The 12,766-nt window shown below is 40.2% G+C and overlaps 1 protein-coding gene and 1 pseudogene across 5 annotated transcripts in view; both read right to left on the bottom strand.

The window, feature by feature from the left end:
* Nucleotides 1-12,766, bottom strand: part of Kiaa0319l (KIAA0319 like) — a 136,015-nt gene that overhangs the window by 116,286 nt on the left and 6,963 nt on the right. The gene's annotated exons all lie outside the window — the stretch shown is intronic.
* Nucleotides 5,886-6,834, bottom strand: LOC104876975 (annotated as a pseudogene).

The raw sequence follows: 12,766 nt of genomic DNA, 5'->3' as shown, positions 1-12,766 counted from the left end.
AGGCAGGGACTCTTTGTAGTTTAGGCTGGCCTCCAACTCACTATGTAGCCCAGGCTGGCCTTGAACTTGCAGTGATCCTCCTGCCTCAGCCTCCTGAATGCTGGGATTACAGACATGCACCATATCCAGCTTAAATTTATTTTTAAACTGACAAAATTTAGTAAAAAATGTCAGCTTCAGCATAAAATCACTTGAGTGTTAGTCATTTGAATCAGATCCTTAATGTTAATTAATTTCCTTGGCTGAAAGAAGGATGAGGCAAGAGACAAAAGCAAGTTCCCAGTTCACTAAGAAACTAGAGCTTGTGAAATGAAATTGAGGAGAGCACTGAATGGGAAGTATGGTGAGAGATGTGCAGAGAGAAATTGAAGAAAAGCTAAGTGGATGAAGAGATAAGTGAGTAACATAAGAGGTAGGAAACAGCCATTCCTGCCTACAGCCTAAACTAGAAAATCCTTTCAAATCACAAGGCAATCTTTCCTCATGAAAGGATCAACCAAATTCTGTTACCTGAACTACCTATTTCAAACCACTACATTTCACTTAAAAGTGAGAGAGGTTTTCAATATGGAAATTTTTGAACAAAGCAACAGTGGGACCTAGCTTACCAATTTAACCAAGCAAACAGCCATCTATCATTGCTGACACTCAGATCCACTCACCTGCCCTTCTCCTAAGTGATGATGAGAAGGAAAAGAAAAAACACCCCCAAAGTTCTGGTCACCTAGGTGAAAATCTGGAAACCATTCTATCACAATGCTATCATCCTTAGCACCTACCTGATACTTTAATTAATAAAGAAAAAGTTTGCATTAATTGGACACAGTTGTTAGAGCATTTCAAAAGACTTAGGTGTCAAGGCTTAGCCCAAAGCCATTTTTCACAATCAAGTATTAATCAAGTCATGGTGTAGCTGAAAATAGTTCTCCTACCATAAAGTCACCTGTTCAAAACTGATCCAGTCATCAAGGGCTTTATAATATTTAAAGGCAGATTGAAGGCAAATGATTAAAACATGCACTTTAGAAAAAAAAACCTGTAACTGGGGGGGTTACACTGCTGCATATGATGTACTCAGAATCCTACTTCACTTTTTCTCCCACCACCTTATGACTAAAAGACTCTAAAGAATGCTGTCAGCAAGGAGAGCACGCCTCCAAGCCACAGCGTGAAGGGAGCCCACACCTCTCTATGAAATACTGTCTTTGTACTTCAAAAAGCACAGGTAGCAAATGATAACAGATAAACTTCACTCTGTACCTAAAAGTGGTTCTGAAGGAAAAACATGTTTTTTTCTAAAAGAAAAGCACCCAGATATGATGTCGTGAATCTAGCAATTCCCTATAGCCTACTTGTAGATGTTATTGTTAAGAACCTGCAGTTGATTGCCATCTGACTGCAGTTATTAAGGGCTGATAAATTATTTGAATTCACCACAATCACATCAACCTCCTTTCAAAACCCACACAAAGAACTTTGAATCAGAGCACTGTTTTGTTTTGGGGAAGGTTTGTTTTTTTTATCCTTTCTCCTCTCTTTCTTCTTCATTTTTTTTTTCCTTCTTCCTTGCTGGTTTGTTTTCTTGTCTCAAAAGAAAAGGTCATTTAGAAAGCTGTAGCAGTGATATGTAAATTTTTTTAAAAAGCAATAAGCTTAAAAGAAAACAAGAAAGAATACAGCTAGCCTTGGAGTGCTATTTCAGCAGATATGGCCAACAGAGAAAAAGTTTATGTCAATTTATCCATTGAAAGTCTCTCTTTTTGAAGCATTATGTAAGTGTCATATTTTTTTTTTAATTAAAAAAAAAGAAAACCTCTGCAGTAGGCTAAACTGGGACATGTGAGGACTCAATACAACCAAGCTTCAAAAGCTTAAATATCTCAAACCACTTTTGCTTATAGAAAACAAAATGCAGAGCTACAGATGCTTTCTCATCTGTGTGTAAATGAAAGTGGAACTGTGTGAGTAGTTAGTATTCTTAGAATTTTTGAGAGCCAGTTTATTTAAACTAAGTCAAAGCCAATCTGTAACTGCACAGAAATAATTTTCTCAGGGCTCTTACTCTAGATGTTGCAGTGTTGTACATCCTCTCTTCTCTCAATCCCTGCCTCTGAGATAAGTAAAAAGAGCTCTGCAGGTTAAGACGACTTCAGATGAATCTGGGGAAAGGAGGTTCAGAGTAATTAGAATATCCTGTGTCTCACCAGCCTGCTATAGAACAGGGTTCAGCTTTTCTTTGCCCCATTTTTTGCACTCCCAGAGTGCATCCTGGAATTTATCATGCTTCTTTATGTTCTACGTTTACCTCTGCATCCCTACAGTGAACTCTCTGATGGCAGGAACTAGGTTTTATTTTGCCTGGTACAGTATTTGTTGACTTGAATGTATACATCTGTACTATGTACATAACACATATATTTATGAGTTATCAAAAACGACTTGGATTCAGTATCCTAGAGAACATATTAAGATGCAGTTAGCATATTTTAAGGCTCTGATTAGGACACTACACGAACATTAGAAAAGCGTATCCCAATTCATCATCCTAATGCAGCAATGGCATTCAGAGAATCTGGTATTGACTTTCACATCTTACTGCAGATATGCGGTTTTCAACAGAGTTCATTTTTATGAGATGTATTTAGATACACAGATTTTTTTCTTTCTTATATCTCCATTTTCAAGTTGATCATAATTTACATATTCTAGCAACAGAAATAAAAATTTGGGCAAACTGGTCAAGGTCCTGACTGCCAAATTATCTACTATGAGCTCTAACCACAAAGAAACTAGCCTTTTCATATCTTCATCTGTACACATTTCTCTGCTGATTGGAAAGCACCATTAATTCTAAGCTGGGTAACAAGGACAGCCAAATGAGTCTTAGGGTCTCTCTCTCTCTTACAAACACACTCCCTCATGAGCACACAGGAGTAAGCCTGGTACACAAAGGGCTCTCACTCTCTACCACGTCTTCCCCACTAACAGAGGCAGTCATGCTGCCAAGGCAGCAACCCCCACACGAAATTTAAAAGAGTGGAGGTGAAACAGCTCGATCACAGCTTGTGAAAGGAAAATAGGATTATGCTTCTCAGAGAAAGTCTCCAGGGAGAGGCCAGAAAATTTATGCTACTGTCTTAACAGCCTCACCAAATAATCCTATGTGAGGTCTGTTTACCTGGGCTTACAGGCCAAATTCTCCCCTTTAACCTTTTAAAGAAGGTGTAATATTTAAAAAAAAAATCACCCTGTTATTTGAAAAGTAATTGTGAGAAATGTCAGAATGCAGTTTGTAAGTGCACTCTGGGGATCACAGCTGACGACAATCTTAAAGCCAAGCAGGTAGAAATTGAAGAAGCAGAGTTCACAGGTAGAGAAGAAGCTTGGCCCTGCCTCGGCACATGCACGAGGCTATTTTGCTTCAGGACAGATGCCACAGCCTGACCCAGCAGGATGCAGATTACTCAACTTTATAAAACTGAATATGGCTTTTCAGCTGCTCTCTACAGAGATGTTTCATTTATTCTGATTAAGACTCCTTCACTCTAACCAGCCTATTTCTATAAGCCTCCAGCTGACTCAAGTTGTCCTCAGGAAAGGACAATAAACACTGAGTTACATAAAAAATAATAATTTAAAACTCAGAGGAGCCATTTCTTAATAGGAAGGATGGCAGTTTTGTAAAGCTGAATATGAAATTAAGACTCCAAAGTGTAAATCCCCCTTCTCAGGTCTGCTAATACCAGTTATTCCTTTTATTACCTAAAAGTGAGATAATTCATGAGGACACATTTATTTGAAACTCAAATGGGCTGCTGGCTTAGATTTAAAGCATAATGTCAAGCCAGTTGGAAGAGAGAGCATTCCTAAAAATCCTGTCATCTGTTGGCCGAGTTTAAAAAGGGGAAGTGGGGTGAAATACTCTGGGTACCCATCTTTAGAGGCAGAATCTACAGTGGGTACAGGCCATGCCCAGCATTCCTTTTGCTTTTGTTTCTCATTACACAATGTCTGTGATGGTTAATTCACCATTCAGGGACATCCATAATTCCTTCTTAGGGTTTTGTAGTTTCCCTCTGTGATCAGGGAAATTCAGGATTTAAATAATTTGGCATTTGCCTATGCTAAGCATTGGAACTGTTCAACTGGGGCCTGAGCAACAAACCTGACACCAAATAGACAGGAGCACCATGTTGCAGCTAAGGGCCTTGAAGTGCTGACTAGCTAGGTATATCTAATACTCATGAAGTCACAAGAGCATATCCACTTCCATGTCAGGAGCAGAGGCTCTTCCTGTATCTCAAGATAACTACCCCCACTGCTTATTCAAGGACACAGATAACTAAAGGTAGCAGGTAAAATGGACTGAACAAAGATAGAGGCATATCATATTGTGAACAAGGGCTTAATTCTACACCTACATAATTCTTAGCAGTAGGCTACTCTACGAGACCAGCTTGAGACAGCAAATTGCCTAGTCTCCTACATTTCTAGAATTCTGCCAGGAAGACTGGCTCTCTATTGTAATTACATTACCTTGGGATCTTAGGGAGGCCTCAGGCTCTTTGGAGGCAATCTTAATACCAATAACATCATTTCTTTGAAAGAGAACTGTTTTCCAACAAGGGCAAAGGTGTCACTAACAACAACCTCTATGATGCCAGAAACTATATTTATCTTGCTCACCACTGTATTTTTCATTCCTATAATAGCAGGTGCACAATCCAATATGCTTTGTAGGAAGGAAGGGACTAACTCTGCAAGCTACATGTGACAAAAAAACCAATCCCAGCCAAAACACATCTTAACCAAAAATCAGGACCAACCTGGCCTGGCACAAGGCCATGCCAAGTGTGAGCATGTCATCAGCTGGGGGAATGAACCAGGGCAGAGGGCAAGGTGGTGTTGTGACAGTGCAGACTCCTCTCCCAGAAGAAAAGCTTCCTTAGCTGGTGGAAAAATCAAGGGGCCTGTTACCCTCCTTAGTGGCATGTTGCAACCATGAAAAATGCACAATATATAATTCACACTATTATGGATTTCAATCACTGTCAAGCCAAAGGGATGGAGGCCCATTTTCTCTGACAGTGCAGAAAGGCCGGCTGCCTACATTATTCTTAATAATGTAAGGACTCAGATCCAACTAAACAGACTTAAATTCAAATATGATGCTCATTGGGTCAACCTGAGATTAGACAAAACTAACCAAACTGGGCTTTATGTTATCATATTATAATAACTACTGCTACTATCCACTGAATTTTACTTATGAACCTGGGAGTAGGCTAAGTTCTTTGCATAAATATTTTATTTAATCCTCACAAAAATCCTGTGACAGGTACCACCATTTATAGTCTGTAGATGAGGAATCTGAAAAGGGGGGGGGTAGTAACCTCATAATGAAACCAGGTCTCAGACTTGGGCTGGTTGGACTCTGAGCCCACGTTCCATGCTCTTGAGATCTAGCTGATGAGTGTGCAGACGGACAAGACTTAAATTTTTCAATTTCTTTGAAACTTAGCCAATGCGTCTAGACTAAAAAATGGCTGAAGAATCTTAACCACACGGACTTTTTTTTGTTTGTTTGTTTTGGTACTGGGCATTGAACTCAGGTCCTTGTGCTTTGGAGGCAAACAGCAGAACCACTGAGCTAAATCCCAGCCCTGGACTAATTTTGTTATAAGTTCCCAGATGAAGAATCAGGAAGAAAGTCTAAAAGCCAGGCCATAAGGGTTAGGAATATAGCTCTAGGGTAGAACCATCCTTAGTATGTTCAGGGTCCTGGGTTCAATCTCTAGTACACAGACATACACAGACACACACACAAGCCTTGAAGAGCTATCCATTTTGTTTTGTTTTTGTGCTGCAGGTGGTTTTTATTTTCCTGACATCTACATTATACTCTAATCACTAAATTCTTCCTCATTACTGAAGTATGTGGTCTTCTTTAACCTCCACCATGAATCTTGATGTGGAGGGACCCCGTGCACTGGGTTTCCATTTGTTCTGTTCTTCAATCTTGGCTTGCTGGGGCGCCAGGGCTTAGTTGAGACTGTCTTCTCATTTGTCTTCACTTTCTGCTGTGTCCTCAATTTCTTCTAGTTCCGCAATTTTTTCTTTCTTCTCTGGAGGCTCACGTTCTCCAAGCATATTTTTCAGACAGGCATAATAACTTAAGTGTCCACTTTCCCCACATTACTAACACTGCAATTTATCAAAGTAGTTTCGCCTTCGGATGAGTTCAGCTGCTCTCCCACTGTCAATAGCAATGCTTGCCTTTATCACTCTACCAAGCAACTGTTTGTTGTTTATGGCTCTGGTACAGTTTTGTGCAGAGTCTTTATCCAAAAATATAAACGCAACCCCTTTACTCTTCCTCGTATCTTTGTATTTCATCATAGTCACCTTTACAGCTTTGTCATACTTGTAAAATATCCCGTAAAAGTAATTGTCTATCAAGAAGGGCAAGTTGGACACATACACTGTACTCTTACTTGGAGCCAAGCCACCACTCATTTCTTCAGGGACGGTGGCCCCGCAGAGGCGATCAACCCCGACTTTTTCACGCCCTGCACAGTGGCCTGGACATGGCGCGCTCGTGTGGTGGGAGTCAGCGCACAGCCCAAGGGCCGTGGCAGCAGAGGGGCCCTGCACGGTTCTGGTCTTGGGGTCTTGGCAGCGTGTGCGTTCAAGAGCTATCCATTATGATTCAAACTCTTCAATACTGCTCACCTGAGAATAGCTGTCCAAACACTAACCACACACAGTTCTTGACCCACATTCCTGCTAATTCCATAAAATGCCTTGAATTAGAAGCTGTTCCAATTACTGGGATTATTATGAAATCTCAAAAATAAGCCAAAAGGCTATGCTTTGGCCCTGTAATTGTTATTTTGATCTTATAAGCTCTCTGCTGTCTTATTCTTTTCTCCCTTGAGGAATTCCTGAGGAGGGTCAATGTAAAACAGCTCTTAAATTGAGTTGGGTTTACTGCCAATTATGCCATTTTCTCATCCCTCTACACTTTGTCACACTAGGAGGAAGTAAGTTTATGTTTGCATAGTTTCTCTAATGGACAAAAAGAACCCACCAAAATACAGTTTTCCAAGACAGAGAGGACTTAAGATGATTATCTTTTAATGAAGAGTGTTTAAGAAGGAGACAATGATATCATTTTTGGGGAAAGAGGCTAACTAGGGATTTTGATCGGTCTTATATCAATTAAGTTGTGATACAACAAAATCCCTAGACTTTCTCAATGCTAGCTGAATTTTAGAATCAAAAAGCTTGTAGGGTTTGTGTTAACAGCCAAAAACTCTACCCTCCAACAGCTGCCAATGCACTCAAGTCATTATCTTACAATCTAAGGAGACAGATTTAGGATTAATAATTTATTACCTTCCTGTACCATAATGTAGTTAAGAATGTAGGACAGTTTGTCAGGAGAAAGTTCCTGCTGAAGGCTCATTGCTGTAAGATATATTCCATTAGTCATCTACCTTAAATTAGGCGCCCAGAAGATACAAGAAGAGCAGGGATATAATGCCACCTAAAAAGTCTCCCCAAAATGCGTTTCCCCAGAAGATAAGACCGATACATGCTCAAAATACATCATTCTCTTAAAGGAAAAAAGACACCACTTGGCCTGACTGGCATAATCAAGGGTAGAGTCCTCAGAGTAGAACCAAAGGATAAGGACAAATCCTACAGGTGTCATCTGTCTGCCAGGGACACTGAACCTGGGCTAGTGAATACAGCAGAAATGAGAACCAAAGAGAACGGCAACTAGTAAAGAAGAGATGTCTTGCTAAGCCAGGAGCTGTCTTCCTATCTGCAGGCTTTGTGGGGGCTAAGGGTAATAATCTTTTGCACCCAAAGTTTGAAAATATTAAAATATACAACATGGCAAGGAAGATGGAGATCAAACTATTTTTAGCTGGGTGTTATGGTATATGCCTGTTATCCCAGCACTCTGGGAAGCTGAGGCAGGAAAACTGTAACCTCAAGTACAGCCTGGGCAATTTAGTGACTTAGCAAGACCCTATCTCAAAAAAAATAAATTTTAAATTAAGAAAAATAAAAAGGACTGGGAGGTATAGTTCAGTGCAAAGGCCTTGAGGTCAATGCCCAGTACAAGTGGCAGGGGGGTTATAATACATGATAAGAGTGAGTAGAAACTGGCAAAAATAGGTTATTCACAAATGGGGTTTCTTATGCTTTCCTATACCGTACTGAATCAAACCTACCCAAATGGGCAAATGTAGGCTGTCCTGAAAAGGCAGACCATGGAGCATGGCAGGCAAAAACATGCGTAATCCTCAAGATTGTCACTCCATACAACAGAATTCTCTTCTGACCTCATCAATCAGTCAAGTCACTGTGCTATTCATGAAATGAGTCAGAGAAAAAATGAAGAGCAAAAGTTATCTTGCAAATATTGTTCCCTCCTAGAGATTGAACGTTTGATGGACTGAGGTTGAAACAGAGCAGAAAAGAACAATTCTCCCTAACATATACATTCCCTAACAGTGCTATTTCCAACATTACCTTTAGGTTATTCCAACAAAATTTCATTGATAACTATTAGGTTCTAGATGTTAGGAATGTAATTCTTAGTAAAACAGTTTTGAAGCACACAAAGACAAAGAAACAATTAATCATAGTATCCTTCTGCTCTGTGCCATAGTAGAGTAAATGGTACCAGATCATCATGCTGCCATAAACAACTAAACTGGACAGAAGTCAGGTATGGTAGTGTACTTTTGAAATCTCAGCTACTCAGGAGGCTGAGGCAGGAGGATCACAAGTTTGAGGACAGTCTGAGCAACTTAGCAAGACTCTGTCTCAAAATAAAAATGTAAAAGGGTTGGGGATGTAGCTCAGTGATATAATGCTTGCCTGAGCACATTCATAAGGCCTGAATATTCAATCTCCAGCACTGCAGGCAGGCAGGGGGAACTAAACTGAATGTAAAATATTGTTTTTAGTCAGGAGATAACAGGCAGGCAGGGCTGCAATCATGAGAGAAGGAAAGCATGAAATGAGCCCCACAATTGCCCAATTCTCTGTTAAGGGTCAATTTTCCAACTGTAGCAGAGAAAGCCAGAACCTAAACAACAACGGGGGGGTCTCACTGAGCCCAGGCAGCAGAGATCCACATTTAGCTAGAATTTGAGAGTGATATATTGAAGAATAAGAACTACAAAGAGAAGAAGCCCAGAAGTCCAGTGTGGGAGACTCTCCTGCCAGTTTGTGGTTAAGGGCTAGGTTTGCTCATGGTGGCAAACCTATGGCATATGTGCTACAGCAGGCTGTCTCTATCACTGAAAGCTCTAAAAGGTTTGCTATCACTGGGTTAGACTACAAAGGCACAGGGAAAGTCCATCTGATATGTATTTGATGGTATATGCTACAGGGCTGAGGTGGAAACAGAATCATCAGAGGTCAAGAAATGCTGGGTTCAGGTAGTAGAAAAAGGAGAATGTCAGAACTGGCCCTGCCAGCGTAAAGAATCACATGAACACCATACGCCAGTAGAGACACCAGAAAAGCCTCACCTTAGGAGTAAGGGCCACAGGGCTGGGGATTTAGCTCAGTGGTTCTGCTGCCTGCCTCGCAAGCACAAGGTCCTGAGGTTACTTCCTGGTACCAAAAAAAAAAAAGGTCCAAGGAGTAAGGGCCACAGCATGGCCTCTGAACCTCTCCTCACAAAGCATAAAACCACACCCTTAACCACTTTGGTGTAATAATCAAAAGATATACAGACATCATGAGAGCTTAATATAGGAGTTCAGACCCAAGGCCTCAGAGATATCAGAAAGGAGCTTATGCTTTCTGAATCAGAATGTTCATAGCATCATTATACCTAACAGCCAAACAGTAGAAAAACTTCAGAGGCCATCAAGTGATGAATGTATAAATATAATTTGGCATATCCATATAATAGAACAGTATTCAATCATAAAATGATTGAATGAAGTACTGATACCTGCTACGATATGGGTAAGCCTTGAAAACATATATTGTGAAAGAAGCCAGACACAAAAGACTATAAATGATTCATTTACAGGACATGTCCAGAATGAGCAAATCAACAGAGTGAGAAAATAGATTAGCAGTTTCTAGGAGTTGGGGGAACTTTCTCCTGGACTATCTCACTAGCTTCCTAATGGCTACCCTTATCTGTAGCCCTGACCTCCTTCCACTTTCCATCTTCATCCCATTTTATCACTATCATTCTTCTCTCCTCCAACAAAACTGATCTAGAAATGTACCAGCATTACAGGATACGAGTACAGTATCAATATATTGTGAGACTGTTGGGTGTGGTGGCCCATAATCCCAGTAATGGGGAGACTGCGTCAGGAAAATTGCAAGTTTGAAGCTATTAAGAGCTACATTTCTCTCCAGTTGATAATCACTAGCCCTAAAATGCTATTTTTAAGTCACTTAAAAATAAAAGTAAACAGAAAAACAGCAACCAGCTACTCAATGGCCCATAGGTAAGACATAGACCATCCTTTATCAAATAAATTATTGGGCCAGATTTAGCTCAGTGGCAACATGCCTGCCTCACAAGCACAGGTCCTGAGGTCCTGAGTTTGATCCCTGGTACCACAATAAATAAATAAATAATGATCACTGCTTTCTAGCATTCATCAATCACTGAACTCAAAAGCAGAAATGAAAAAGAAGCCCACTAAACATAAGTGAGTGGGAACCTGGAGATCTACCAAAGATGAAGTAAACTACTAAATGGCAAACAAGAAGAGGAGTAACTGGAGAAGCCCCTTATTTTGGTTACGTTTTCAGGAAAAATCCATATAATCTATAAGCTAAATGACAACAGCAATCAAGAATATACCTTTGAGGGCCGGGGATTTTAGCTCAGCAGTTCGGTGGCCTGCCTTGTAAGTGCAAGGACCCGAGTTCAATCCCTGGTACCAAAAAATAATATATATATATAGATATATATATAGATACATATAGATATATATATATACCTTTGGCCATGCACAGTGACACATTACTGTTATTCCAGCTCAAGAGATTGAGACAAGACGATATTAAGTTCAAGGCCAGCCTAGGTTATATAGTAAGTGCCTATCTCAAAAAAAAAAAAAAAATCCGTGCACAGGAGGCTGAGCCACGAAGACTGCCATAAATTCAATGCCAGCTAGGCTATACAGTGAGTTCAAGGACAGTCGCAACTATACAGTGAGACCCTGTCTCAAAAGAAAAAAGAAAAAAAAAAGGTTGCAAAATCAACACAAAAAATTAAGAGACTCCTGATAGAAAAGAAATCAGGAAAAGAAAAGAGTCCCATTCACAATACTTTTAAAAATAAAATAAAATACTAGGGGCCCAGGATATAGCTCATGGGTCAGGGATGTAGTTCAATGGTGCCACAACTGCCTGGCAAGCACAAGGTTCTGAGTTTAATTCCCAGTACCAAGGAAAAAAAATAAATGCATACATACTAGGGTGGGGTTGTAGCTGAGAGGTACAGCACTTACCTAGCATGCATAAGGCCCTGTGTTCCTGTGTTCAAACCCCAGCACTACACAGTGAGACCCTATCTCAATCTCTCCCCAAAAAAGACCAGAAACTTTGAAACTACTGGAAGAAAACATAGGACCCGTGAAGCCACAGGTGCATTCAAAGACTTCCTGAATAGGAAGGAAATAAAAATAGCACAGGAAATAAAGATTGAACAAATAGAGGTGTGGTGGCACAGTGTGGGCAACTTAGTGACTTGGTGAGACATTGTTTGAAAAAATAAAAAGAGGAGGAGCCGGGTGTGGTGACGCAAGCCTATGATCCCAGTACTTGGGAGGCTGAGGCAGGAGGATCACTGGGAATCGAGACCAGCCTGGGCTACATACATAGTGAGTTCCAGAGCAGTCTGAACTACATAATGATACCCTGTCTCAAAAAAATTAAAAAATTTAAAAAATAAAAATAAAAAGAGGGCCAGGGATTTAGCTCAGTGGTACCACACGTGCCTCACAAATACAAGGTTCTGAGTTTGATCACCCATACCACAAAAAGAAATTAATAAATAAAAAGAGTCAAGGAGGCTGGGGATGTAGCTCAGTGGCTCTGGCCTGCCTGGCAAGTGAGTTCAATCACTGATACTGCAAAAACAAAACAAAACAAAAAAAATCAAATAGGACCACTTCAAACTAAAAGCCTTCTGTACAGTAAAGGAAATAATCAATAGAGTAAAGAGACAATCAACAGATTGAGAGAAAAATCTTTCTTTTTTGGTACCAGGGACTGAACTTGGGACCCTGCACTTGTGAAGCAGATGGCAGAAACACTGAGCTAAATCCCCAGCCTGGGAGAAAAATCTTTGATAGCTACTCTTCTGATACAGAGTTAACATCTGCAATATATAAAGAACTTAAATATTAATTCAAAAAATATAACTCGGGCTGGGGATTTAGCTCAGTGGTTCTACCATCTGCCTCACATCGCAAGGTCCCGAGTTCGACCCCTGGTACCAAAACCAAAAAAAAATATAAATATATATATATATCTCAATCAATAAATAAACAGACACTTTTCAAAAGAAAAAGTATGAATGGCCAACAAGTATGTGAAAAATGTACGATGTCTTTAGCCATTAGGGAAATGCAAATCAAAATTCACCGAGATTCCATTCTACCCAGTGTCAATGACTACTGTCAAAAATATAGGGCCAGGGATTTAGCTCAGTGGTTCTGCCTCTGCCTAGCAAGTGCAAGGACCCAAGTTCAATCCC

Source organism: Fukomys damarensis, unplaced genomic scaffold (genome assembly GCF_012274545.1).
Source record: "Fukomys damarensis isolate Sample0158 unplaced genomic scaffold, DMR_v1.0_HiC HiC_scaffold_23, whole genome shotgun sequence".
Lineage (NCBI taxonomy): Eukaryota > Metazoa > Chordata > Mammalia > Rodentia > Bathyergidae > Fukomys > Fukomys damarensis.
The sequence above is the reverse complement of the archived record's forward strand: the minus strand, read 5'-3'. Positions and strand labels throughout refer to the sequence as shown.